This window comes from Magnolia sinica, chromosome 16 (genome assembly GCF_029962835.1).
Source record: "Magnolia sinica isolate HGM2019 chromosome 16, MsV1, whole genome shotgun sequence".
In the NCBI taxonomy this organism is placed as follows: Eukaryota; Viridiplantae; Streptophyta; class Magnoliopsida; order Magnoliales; family Magnoliaceae; genus Magnolia; species Magnolia sinica.
This window is the reverse complement of record NC_080588.1, coordinates 51,228,477-51,239,913: the sequence shown is the minus strand read 5'-3', so window position 1 is coordinate 51,239,913 and position 11,437 is coordinate 51,228,477. Positions and strand designations below refer to the sequence as shown.

General features: G+C 40.0%; 1 non-coding gene across 1 annotated transcript; it reads right to left on the bottom strand.

The window, feature by feature from the left end:
* Positions 1-2,851: 2,851 nt before the first annotated feature.
* Positions 2,852-2,958, bottom strand: LOC131229928 (small nucleolar RNA R71). The gene has a single exon (XR_009163664.1). It is a non-coding gene; the product is annotated as a small nucleolar RNA R71 (small nucleolar RNA).
* Positions 2,959-11,437: the final 8,479 nt, after the last annotated feature.

Sequence of the window (11,437 nt, the reverse complement as noted above, 5' to 3'; positions counted from 1 at the left end):
ATGACACTTCTCCCAATTGAGTACCAAATTCTTTTCTTCACATCTGTTCAGCACACATTGAAGACTTTCTAAGCACTCGCTGAAAGATGGACCAAATACAGAGAAATTGTCCATGAAGACCTCTAGATATTGCCCCACCATATCAGAAAAAATACTCATCATGCATCGCTGAAAAGTGGCAGGGGCATTACATAGTCCGAATGGCATCCTTCAATAAGCAAAGGTGCTGTAAGGACATGTAAATGTAGTCTTTTCCTGATCTCCAGGAGATATCTCTATCTGATTATAGCTTGAATACCGGTCAAGAAAATGTCGAGGGTCAAATATTGCATATCAGACCCAGTTGATTGCATAGATTTACACGCATGATACCGCTTAATGGCTTGATTAATCATGTTTGTAATGCAGAGTGTATGTACGAGCCTGGACCGAAAGGGTACTAAAAGCATGGATTTAATGGTCTGAAAGCACCAGAGCATGGGACGGACCCTAGGAGACCAAGATCGACAGATTTGCACGCCAGGGATCCAAGAAAATTGAGAAATTGAAGCTTAAGTGGCCCAAAAGACGTCCAAAATGCAAGATTACAGGGTTCTCGCCATCCGATCAGCTCAAAACTTTATACATGGCCTGAGGGTCATAAATTAACCGTACACGTAAATTTTCATCCATTGTATCGCTGTGGAAGAGGCTGGAAAAGCTTTGGAGCTCTCGATTTTGGGAGCAGGAGGATCTCGGTTTGAAGCTTCAAGGTGGAACGTAAGAGAGAGAGAGAGAAAGATAGTAGTTTTTTTTTTCTTTTCTTTTTCTTTTTGTTTTGTTTTTGGTTTAAGAGATCCATCCCATTCATGTTGGGCTGAACCTCTTAGCTAGGGCTAAGAGGTGAAGCCTGTAGCAAGATGGGAGATCCTACTTTATGCCTTTAATTTAAAAATTCATAAACTGAATTTGATTTAGTTGATTATTAAAGGAATATTTTTCGTAGTCTTTAATGGTCTGTTGTGACTGAAATTACAATGGGTTTGCAATGGCTTTGAGTATTTCTTTTCCCTTTTTATGTTTATGAAGTCAGGAAGCCCTGTTGTTCATCATTGTCCTATGGGCATGGTAGGATGACAGTACCCTTCTTGATCTCCATACATTGTTGGTTGGTTGGTAATTAGTTTAATTCTGTTATTTACTTTGTCTCCTGGGCATGGTTTGGTGATGGAATCCATTCTAATTCATATACCTTTCACCTCTTGAAAACTATATCAAAGGAAGTCTAGTTAATTTTCATGATTTCTGAAGTAGGCATAAGATCTCCCTGATCGCTGCAAGTGGATCCTCTGAATCCCTAGTTTTCTTCTCCTGAATTGTTTAAAGTTTTAGATAATTATTCCACAATTATTCCTTAAATTCTATTTGATTTAGATTGCATCCTAGGCTAGTTCTATTTCTACCTGGTTTCAAGAAACGTACAGGTTTCAGTCCCTGTGGATTCGACCTCGGTCTTACCGAGTTTATTACTACATCACAACCCTATACTTGGGGAGTGAACAAGTTTTTGGCGCCGTTGCCGGGGACTGACGGTTACGTTTTCTGGGATTAATTAGTTTTAGAATTAGGTTAAGATTAGGCTTTTACTAACTTTAGGTTAAAGTTTTTTTTGTTTATTTGATTTTTAGAACTAACTTGTTTCCTGTTTTGTAGGATCCTGACATAAACTTCTAAATTGGTAATCCTTTTCTAATTCTTATACTTTTTCTATTTGTAGAATTAGGGTTTGAATTTTATAAATTTTCTAATTCTAGTATCCTCCCATCTGTAGGAAATAGTTTATTCTTAGAACTAGGTTATTTCTTAATTAATTTTCTACTTTTATTTTTAGTAACTTTCTAATTTTAGAATCTAATTTGTTTCCTAATTTATTTTTTAGAATTTTTGTTTAGAAACTAACCTTCTTATTTTGTAGGCCTTTAAGATAGAAATTTCTAATTCGGTAAGCTCCTTCCCTACTTTCTATTTTTCAATTCTCTTTTAGTAATTTACTTTCTAGTTTAGGACTCTCCTAATTTATTTTAAAAATTTTCATTTTCTTTTAGGAATTCTTTCTTTTAGAAGCTAGTTCACTTATATCTTTCTTTTAAAGGATTGTTCTTCTCTTTTTAAAAATCTAACTTATTTTATTTTATTTTGCAGGTTTTAACTCAGGACTCCAATTTGGTAATTTCTTTCCAACTCTCTCTTTCTTTCTAGATTTTCTTTTCCTTTCTTAGGATTAGGTTTTTAATTGAGGGCTGCGAGTGTTTTCATGCCCAAGTGGGCCCGTGACAACACTCGACGTCTCTTGACTGAAGGAGGATTGGTTGAGGGGTTGACTATCCATCGCAGGACTAGACACCGCTCGAAATCCCCTGAGTTAACTGAAGTTATGGCTGAAGACCAACCTCCTCTACTTCCACCCAGGGTGGAGGATACCCAAGATGAAAATGAGGTGCAACAGGCACCCCCGCCTCGTACTTTACGAGATTTTCTACAACCGGCGGGAGTGAGTACGCCCTCATGCATGATTTTTCCTGAAAACACAGGACAAATGGACATCAAGCCAGGAGTTATCCAACTCCTTCCCAAATTCCATGGACTTGAATCAGAGAGTCCATATTTACATTTGAAAGAGTTCGATGAGATTATGGCTACATTATGTTTTCCTAATGTATCTGAGGATACAATTAGGCTGAAACTCTTTCCTTTTTCCTTAAAAGAGAAAGCTAAGACGTGGTTACATTCACTGCGTCTTAGATCCATTGGCACATGGAACGATATGCAGAGGGAATTCATAAAAAATTTCTTCCCACATCATAAAACGATTACCCTCAGAAAAGCAATCATGAACTTTGCCCAAAAGGAAGATGAAACATTCTTCCAATGTTGGGAAAGGTTCAAAGATTTGGTTAATTCTTGCCCACAACACGGATTTGAAACGTGGCGCATTACAATTTTTTTTTACGATGGACTGACATCTTCCATGCGCCAAATGGTCAAGACAATGTGTAATGGAGAGTTCATCAACAAAGATGTTGACGAGGTATGGGATTATCTCGATAGTCTCGCTGAAAAAACACAATCATGGGACTATTACCCAATGGCGAACACCACGTCTAGGCCGACTCAATTAAAGGAGAAAGGTGGATTATATCTCTTGAAAGAAGAGGATGATCTCAAGTGTAAAGTGACTACGCTCATAAGGAAAGTTGAGGCCATGGAAGGAAAGAAGGATAAGGTCAATGAAATTGTTTGCAGCATCTGTGATTGCAACATTCACACAACTGAAAACTGTCCTACAATACCCGCCTTTCGAGGAGTGTTGAATGAACAAGCCAATGCCGTAAATAATTATCAAAGACCTTTTACTGGACCTAACTCCAACACATACAATCCTGGCTGAAAAAATCATCCAAACTTTAGTTGGAGGAATGGACAGACGGCTACTCCTCCAGGTTTCTTCAATCAAAATCCAAATCAAGTGAAACCTCAAGAGGAACTGGTTCAAAATCCCATACAAGAGCTGGCTCAGGCAATGCGGGGAATTACAGATTTTATGCAAAAGATAGATTCTCGTATGACGGTTATAGAAAAGGGGATGCTTCTTGCACAACCTCTCCCCAATCCTAAACCGCAGTACGAGATTAATGATCCCAGCTCTTCAAATCAGATGGGGCATGCTAAATCCATCACCACTCTTAGGAGTGGGAAGATCATTGATAAAACTCTTTCGGTTAGGCCCGAAAAGCCTCAAGAACCAGAAGAGGACAACAATGATGGATCCAGTGATACCCCACAAAAAATAGAACCGGAACTTCTAGAGAAGCCAGTTGCTCCATTCCCCCAACGGTTGGTTTCACCAAAACCTCTCTCTAACTCTCAGGATATTCTAGAGGTGTTAAAACAAGTGAAAGTCAACATTCCTCTACTTGATGTCGTTAAACAGATACCTTCATATGCCAAATTCCTGAAAGACTTATGCACGACCAAGCGACGGAAAATTATTCAAAAGAAAATCTTCTTGACTGAGAAAGTGAGTGCCATCCTGAAGCAAGACGTGCCGCAGAAATTCAAGGATCCCGGTAGCCCAACCATATCATGTGTAATCGGGAACCATCGAATTGATCACGTACTTCTTGACTTAGGAGCAAGCGTCAATCTGATTCCCTACTCGGTATACAAACAGTTAGGTTTGGGTGAATTAAAACCCACCCTAACCACACTACAACTTGCTGATCGATCTGTTCGCGTACCAAGAGGGATAATTGAGGATGTGTTAGTCCAGGTCGATAAATTTTACTACCCTGTAGATTTTATCATCCTGGACACCGAACCCATCAATAACATGAGCACTCAGATTCCCGTCATTCTTGGTCGCCCATTCCTTGCCACGTCAAATGCAATTATCAATTGCAGGAATGGTATCATGACTATGTCTTTTGGAAATTTGACATTGGAGTCAAATATTTTTTTCAATAACGGCAGCAACGCAGAGGATGATGACGATTTCCACGACATTAACATGATTGACTCTTTCGTGGAAGATACGATACCTCTAACATTATCCTCCGACTATCTAGAGACATGCCTGGCCCACTCCCATGATTTTGATGATGACATGATTAGGGAGACGTGCGCCTTGCTTGATACTGCACCGGTACTTGAAGTTAACCAGTGGAGGCCACAATTTGAAGAATTACCACAAACCGATGTAGTGCCTCTACCGTCTAACCTCAAGCGGCCGAAGCTTGACCTAAAACATTTGCCCTCTGATTTGAAATATGCCTATTTAGGTCAAGATGAGACATACCCGATGGTGATCTCTGCCCACCTGGAGAAAGAACAGGAGAGTATGCTCATATCTACTCTCATTAAGCATAAAGGAGCCCTAGGATGGACGATAGCGGACCTCAAGGGAATCGATCCCTCGATTTGTACTCACCGCATATATCTTCAGGATAATGCAAAAACCGCTCGGCAACCACAACGTAGACTAAATCCAAACATGAAGGAAGTGGATAAAGCCGAGGTTCTTAAACTATTAGACGTGGGTATTATATACCCTATATCTGATAGTCAATGGGTGAGTCCAACTTAAGTGGTCCCTAAGAAGTCCGGAATCACCATCGTAGCCAATGTTAATAATGAACTCGTGCCAACTAGAGTCACTACTGGTTGGAGAATGTGCATTGACTACAGGAAGTTGAATACCGTCACGAGGAAAGACCACTTTCCTTTACCATTCATTGATCAGATCCTTGAAAGGTTAGCTGGTCATTCCTATTACAGTTTCCTTGACGGGTATTCGGGCTACAACCAGATAGAGATAGCCCCTGAAGACCAGGAAAAGACCACATTTACATGTCCCTACGGCACCTTTGCCTATCGAAGGATGCCATTCGAACTATGTAATGCCCCTGCCACCTTTCAGCGATGTATGCTTAGTATCTTTTCTGATATGGCGGGGCAATACCTAGAGGTCTTCATGGACGACTTCTCTGTTTACGGTCCATCTTTCAGCAAGTGCTTAGAAAGTCTTAAATGTGTGCTGAAAAGATGTGAAGAAAAGAACTTGGTACTTAATTGGGAGAAGTGTCATTTCATGGTTCAGAAGGGAATTATCCTTGGGCATATCATCTCATCCAAAGGAATCGAGGTCGATAAGGCAAAAATCGATCTTATCTTTAACCTACCTCCACCCAAGAACATCAGAGATGTGCGATCCTTCTTAGGACACGTAGGATTTTACAGGCGATTCATAAAGGACTTTAGTCTTCTCTCTCATCCTTTATGTAATCTTCTTCAAAAGGATGCTCCGTACAAGTGGACTGAGCAGTGCCAGGAAGCTTTCACCAAGCTTAAGGGCACATTAACCACTGCACCTATCATGCAGCCACCCGACTGGAACCTTCCTTTTGAGCTTATGTGCGACGCTTCTGATTATGCTCTTGGAGCGGTCCTAGGCCAAAGAAAAGATAAGCGGCCCTACGTCATTCATTACGCAAGTAGAACTTTAAATTCTGCCCAGGTGAACTACTCGACTACGGAAAAGGAACTCTTAGCTGTAGTGTTCGCCTTGGACAAATTTAGGTCCTACTTGATCGGATCCAAGATCATTATCTACACAGATCATGCGGCACTTAAGTATCTTCTTTCTAAGAATGATTCTAAGCCCCGTTTGATACGATGGATCCTTCTACTCCAAGAATTTGATTTGAAAATTAAAGATAAAAAGGGAGTAGAGAACGTAGTGGCCGATCACCTTTCTCGCCTTAATACATCTGATTCCCTTGAGGCGACTCATATCAACGACATGTTCCCTGATGAACAACTGTTCCGAGTCTCCCATTCACCTTGGTTCGCTGATATTGCTAATTATCTTGCTACAGGTGCCATACCGACACAGTGGACTGCGCAAGATAAGAAGAAATTCTTCACCGAGGTGCGCAACTTTTTCTGGGATGATCCTTACTTATTTAAATATTGCCCAGACCAAATCCTAAGGAGATGTGTACCAGACGATGAGCATCAAAGCGTCATCTCTTTCTGTCACTCAAAGGCCTGTGGTGGTCACTTTTCTGCTAAAAAGACCACGGCCAAGATTCTGCAGTGTGGCTTTTACTGGCCCACTATGTTTAGGGACACTCATGAGTTTTGCAAAGCTTGTGAGCGTTGTCAGAAATTGGGAGCATTGTCCCGTCGAAATATGATGCCTTTGAATCCCATCCTTATCATTGAAGCATTTGATTGATAGGGCATCGATTTCATGGGACCATTCCCCCAATCGTTTGGGAATCTGTATATTTTGCTCGCTGTGGATTATGTCACTAAATGGGTCGAAGCGATTCCGTGTCGAAAGAATGACCATCGCACGGTCATTAAATTCCTAAAAGAAAACATTCTTTCTCGATTCGGAACGCCTCGAGCCATCATTAGTGATGGGGGCTCACACTTTTGTAATAAACCATTTAAGAGCTTAATGAAGAAATACGGTATCTCTCATAAGGTGAGCACCCCATACCATCCACAGACAAGTGGGCAAGCCGAGATTTCTAATAGGGAAGTTAAACACATCTTGGAGAAGACGGTCAACCCTGATCATAAGGATTGATCAATTCGATTGACCGATGCCCTATGGGCATACCGTACTGCATTTAAAACCCCTATTGGAATGTCTCCCTTTAGACTTGTCTATGGGAAGGCTTGTCACTTGCCTGTGGAGCTGGAACATAAAGCGTACTGGGCGATCAAAAATCTTAATTTCAATCTTGACAACGCTGGCTCGCTACGCAAACTTCAATTGAATGAACTTGAGGAAATCCGGAATGATGCGTACGATAATGCGAGAATTTACAAGGACAAGATGAAAGCATTTCATGACCAACACATTTTGTGAAAATCATTCACGCCTAGTCAGAAGGTCCTTTTGTACAATTCTCGATTACATCTCTTTCCGGGTAAGCTTCGATCTCGTTGGACCGGCCCTTACATTGTTGTTACTGTTTTTCCTCATGGGGCCGTTGAGATAAGAGATCCCGACAATGGCAAGGAGTTTAAAGTCAATGGCCATCAATTGAAACCATTTGTCGAGAAATTTGATTCAGAGGACATGTCCATGCCTCTGACTGATCCTGTTTATCAGGATTGATCTCCTAGTCTGATGGAGGTATAGGTAGGTTTTCTATTTTCTTAGGACTAGAGTAGTTGCTTTATTTGTCTGGCTGAAGACGGTAAACTTAGCGCTCCTGGGAGGCAACCCAGCTCTTCATTTCATTAGTTAGTTCAATGTTTGTGGGTAACATTACTGCAAACCCTCACGAGACTACAACTCGTCCACTAGGGGCAACCTAGGGGTTTAAAGGCTTGTTGCATACGCTAAATGCAATCGAGAGCACCTACGAAAGTGGTATAGGTAGGATTTTATTTTTTGTTATTTTATTTCACTTCTGTTGGTTTCTCTCTCGTGTTGACCGACGCCCATGCTGCGATCTCCTGGAAAGTGTTTCTCGATTCATCATCCAGGTACTATCTTCCCATCACTTCTCATTTACTTATTTTGTCCCAGGTGCATCGCATGCTTATTTCTTTTACATTGAGGACAATGTAGATTTTAGGTTGGGGGTGGGAGATTAGGTTTCCTAATCAGCATTTTCTTAGTCTTGAGCAGAAATTGTGAAAATTTTTAAAAAAAATTTCTGACATTTTTATGAATCCGAAGTGATTTTGACAACTATCTTGGATTTAGAAATACAAGATGAGTGATGTTGGTAATTTATGACTCTTAGATTCAGTTATTTATTATATTAGATTTCACAGTTAAGTTTGAAGTGTTAATCTCTGATTAGAAGTTGTAAACATTGATTGAGTTATGATCTCACATGTCACATCTCGCTTTCACATTAAGGTTTCAGTTTGATATTGAAGGATTTACTTGGTACTCACTAAGCTTGAAGGGAACCAACCTGAGAAATTGAATGGATTGGGCGAACAGTCTTTACCATAGGTTTGCTCCCTATAGGTGAGGATTCGATTCCCCATGAATGATATGTGAAAAAGTTGGGTGTACAGTCTTTACCTTAGGTTTGCTCCCTATAGGTGAGGATCTGATCCCTCTTCTTGGCGTTACTTCTAAGGAAAAAATCAAAAAAATTAAAAGAATAAAAAGATAATATGTAAACCAAGTTGAGTTATCGTGAATTCTCTTAGTTGTTACCAATGATATCCTTAAATATCGAGGTGAATCTTAATGTTGACAAGTCGAGATTAGACTATACATTCATAGATCTCAATGGTTAGAATTTTTCTAATTAATGGAATAATACTTTGAACTTAATTATGAAGTTTACCATGTGCTGGAGTCTAGGAGAAAGTAATATCCAACAGTCATGAATCTAAAAATTCTCATATCTGGATTACTCTGCAAAAATCACTCGAGTTTATAAATTGTTTTGTAATTCTTAACTTATTTTTCGCATACTTTGCTCGGGACTAGCAAAATGCTGGTTGGGGGTTATGTTGAGGGTCAAATATTGCATATCAGACCCAGTTGATTGCATAGATTTACACGCATGATACCGCTTAATGGCCTGATTAATCATGTTTGTAATGCAGAGTGTATGTACGAGCCTGGACCGAAAAGGGTACTAAAAGCATGGATTTAATGATCTGAAAGCACCAGAGCATGGGACCGACCCTAGGAGACCAAGATCGACAGATTTACATGCCAGGGATCCAAGAAAATTAAGAAATTGAAGCTTAAGTGGCCCAAAAGACGTCCAAAATGCAAGATTACAGGGTTCTCGCCATCCGATCAGCTCAAAACTTTATACATGGCCTGAGGGTCATAAATTAACCGTACACATAAATTTTCATCCATTGTATCGCTGTGGAAGAGGCTGGAAAAGCTTTGGAGCTCTCGGTTTTGGGAGCAGGAGGATCTCGGTTTGGAGCTTCAAGGTGGAACGTAAGAGAGAGAGAAAGATAGTAGTTTTTTTTTTCTTTTCTTTTTCTTTTTGTTTTGTTTTTGGTTTAAGAGATCCATCCCATTCATGTTGGGCTGAACCTCTTAGCTAGGGCTAAGAGGTGAAGCCTGTAGCGAGATGGGAGATCCTACTTTATGCCTTTAATTTAAAAATTCATAAACTGAATTTGATTTAGTTGATTATTAAAGGAATATTTTTCGTAGTCTTTAATGGTCTGTTGTGACTGAAATTACAATGGGTTTGCAATGGCTTTGAGTATTTCTTTCCCCTTTTTATGTTTATGAAGTCAGGAAGCCCTGTTGTTCATCATTGTCCCATGGGCATGGTAGGATGACAGTACCCTTCTTGATCTCCATACATTGTTGGTTGGTTGGTAATTAGTTTAATTCTGTTGTTTACTTTGTCTCCTGGGCATGGTTTGGTGATGGAATCCATTCTAATTCATATTCCTTTCACCTCTTAAAAACTATATCAAAGGAAGTCTAGTTAATTTTCATGATTTCTGAAGTAGGCATAAGATCTCCCTGATCGCTGCAAGTGGATCCTCTGAATCCCTAGTTTTCTTCCCCTGAATTGTTTAAAGTTTTAGATAATTATTCCACAATTATCCTTAAATTCTATTTGATTTAGATTGCATCCTAGGCTAGTTCTATTTCTACCTAGTTTCAGGAAACGTACAGGTTTCAGTCCCTGTGGATTCGACCTCGGTCTTACCGAGTTTATTACTACATCACAACCCTATACTTGGGGAGTGAACAGAAAACAGTAATAGAAATGACTAGCTAGCCTTTCCAAGATCTGATCAGTGAAGGGCAAAGAAAAGTGGTCATTCCTCATGACGGTATTCAACTTCATGTAGTCAATGCACATTCTCCAACCAATAGTAACTCTAGTTGGCACGAGTTCATTATTGGCATTGGCTATGATGGTGATTCCGAACTTCTTAGGAACCACCTGAGTTGGACTCACCCATTAACTATCAGATATAGGGTATATGATACCCACATCTAATAGTTTAAGAACCCCAGCTTTAACCACTTCCTTCATATTTGGATTTAATCTACGTTGTCATTGCCGAGAAGTCTTTTCATTATCCTTGAGATAAATGCGGTAAGTACAAATTAATTCCCTTGAGGTCCGCAGTCGTCCATCCAAGGGCTGCCTTATACTCAATAAGAGTGGATATGAGCATACTCTCCTATTCTTTCTTTAGGTGAGCAGAGATCACCACCGGGTATGTCTCATCTTGACCTAAATAGAGATATTTCAAATCAGAGGGAAAAGGTTTTAGGTCAAGCTTCGGTGCCTTGAGGTTAGACGGCAGAGACACTTTTTCAATTTGGGGTAATTCTTCAAATTGTGGCTTCCACCAGTTAACTTCAAGTACTGGCGCAGTATCAAGCATGGCACCCATCTCCCTAATCATGTCATCATACAAATCATGGGAGTGGGTTAGACACGTCTCTAGAAGATTAGAGGATAAGGTCAGAGATGATATCTTTCACAAAAGAATCAATCGTGTTAATGTTGTGGAATTGTCATCATCCTCTAACCGTTTGCTCGTGTTGAAAAAGATATTCAACTCCAATGTCATATTCCTGAAAGACATACTCATAACACCATTCCTACAATTAATAATTACGTTTGAGTTGGCAAGGAATGGGCGACCAAGAATAACGGGAATCTGAGTGTTCATGTTACTGATGGATTCCGTATTCAGGATGATAAAATATACAGGGTAGTAGAATCTGTCAACCTGGACCAACACATCTTCAATTATCACTCTTGGTACACGAATAGAGCGATCAGTAAGTTGTAATGTGGTTAAGGTGGGTTTTAATTCACCCAAATCTAACTGTTTATACACCAAGTAGGGAATCAGATTTACATTCGCTCCTAAGTAAAGAAGTGCATGCTCAGTTCAGTAGTTC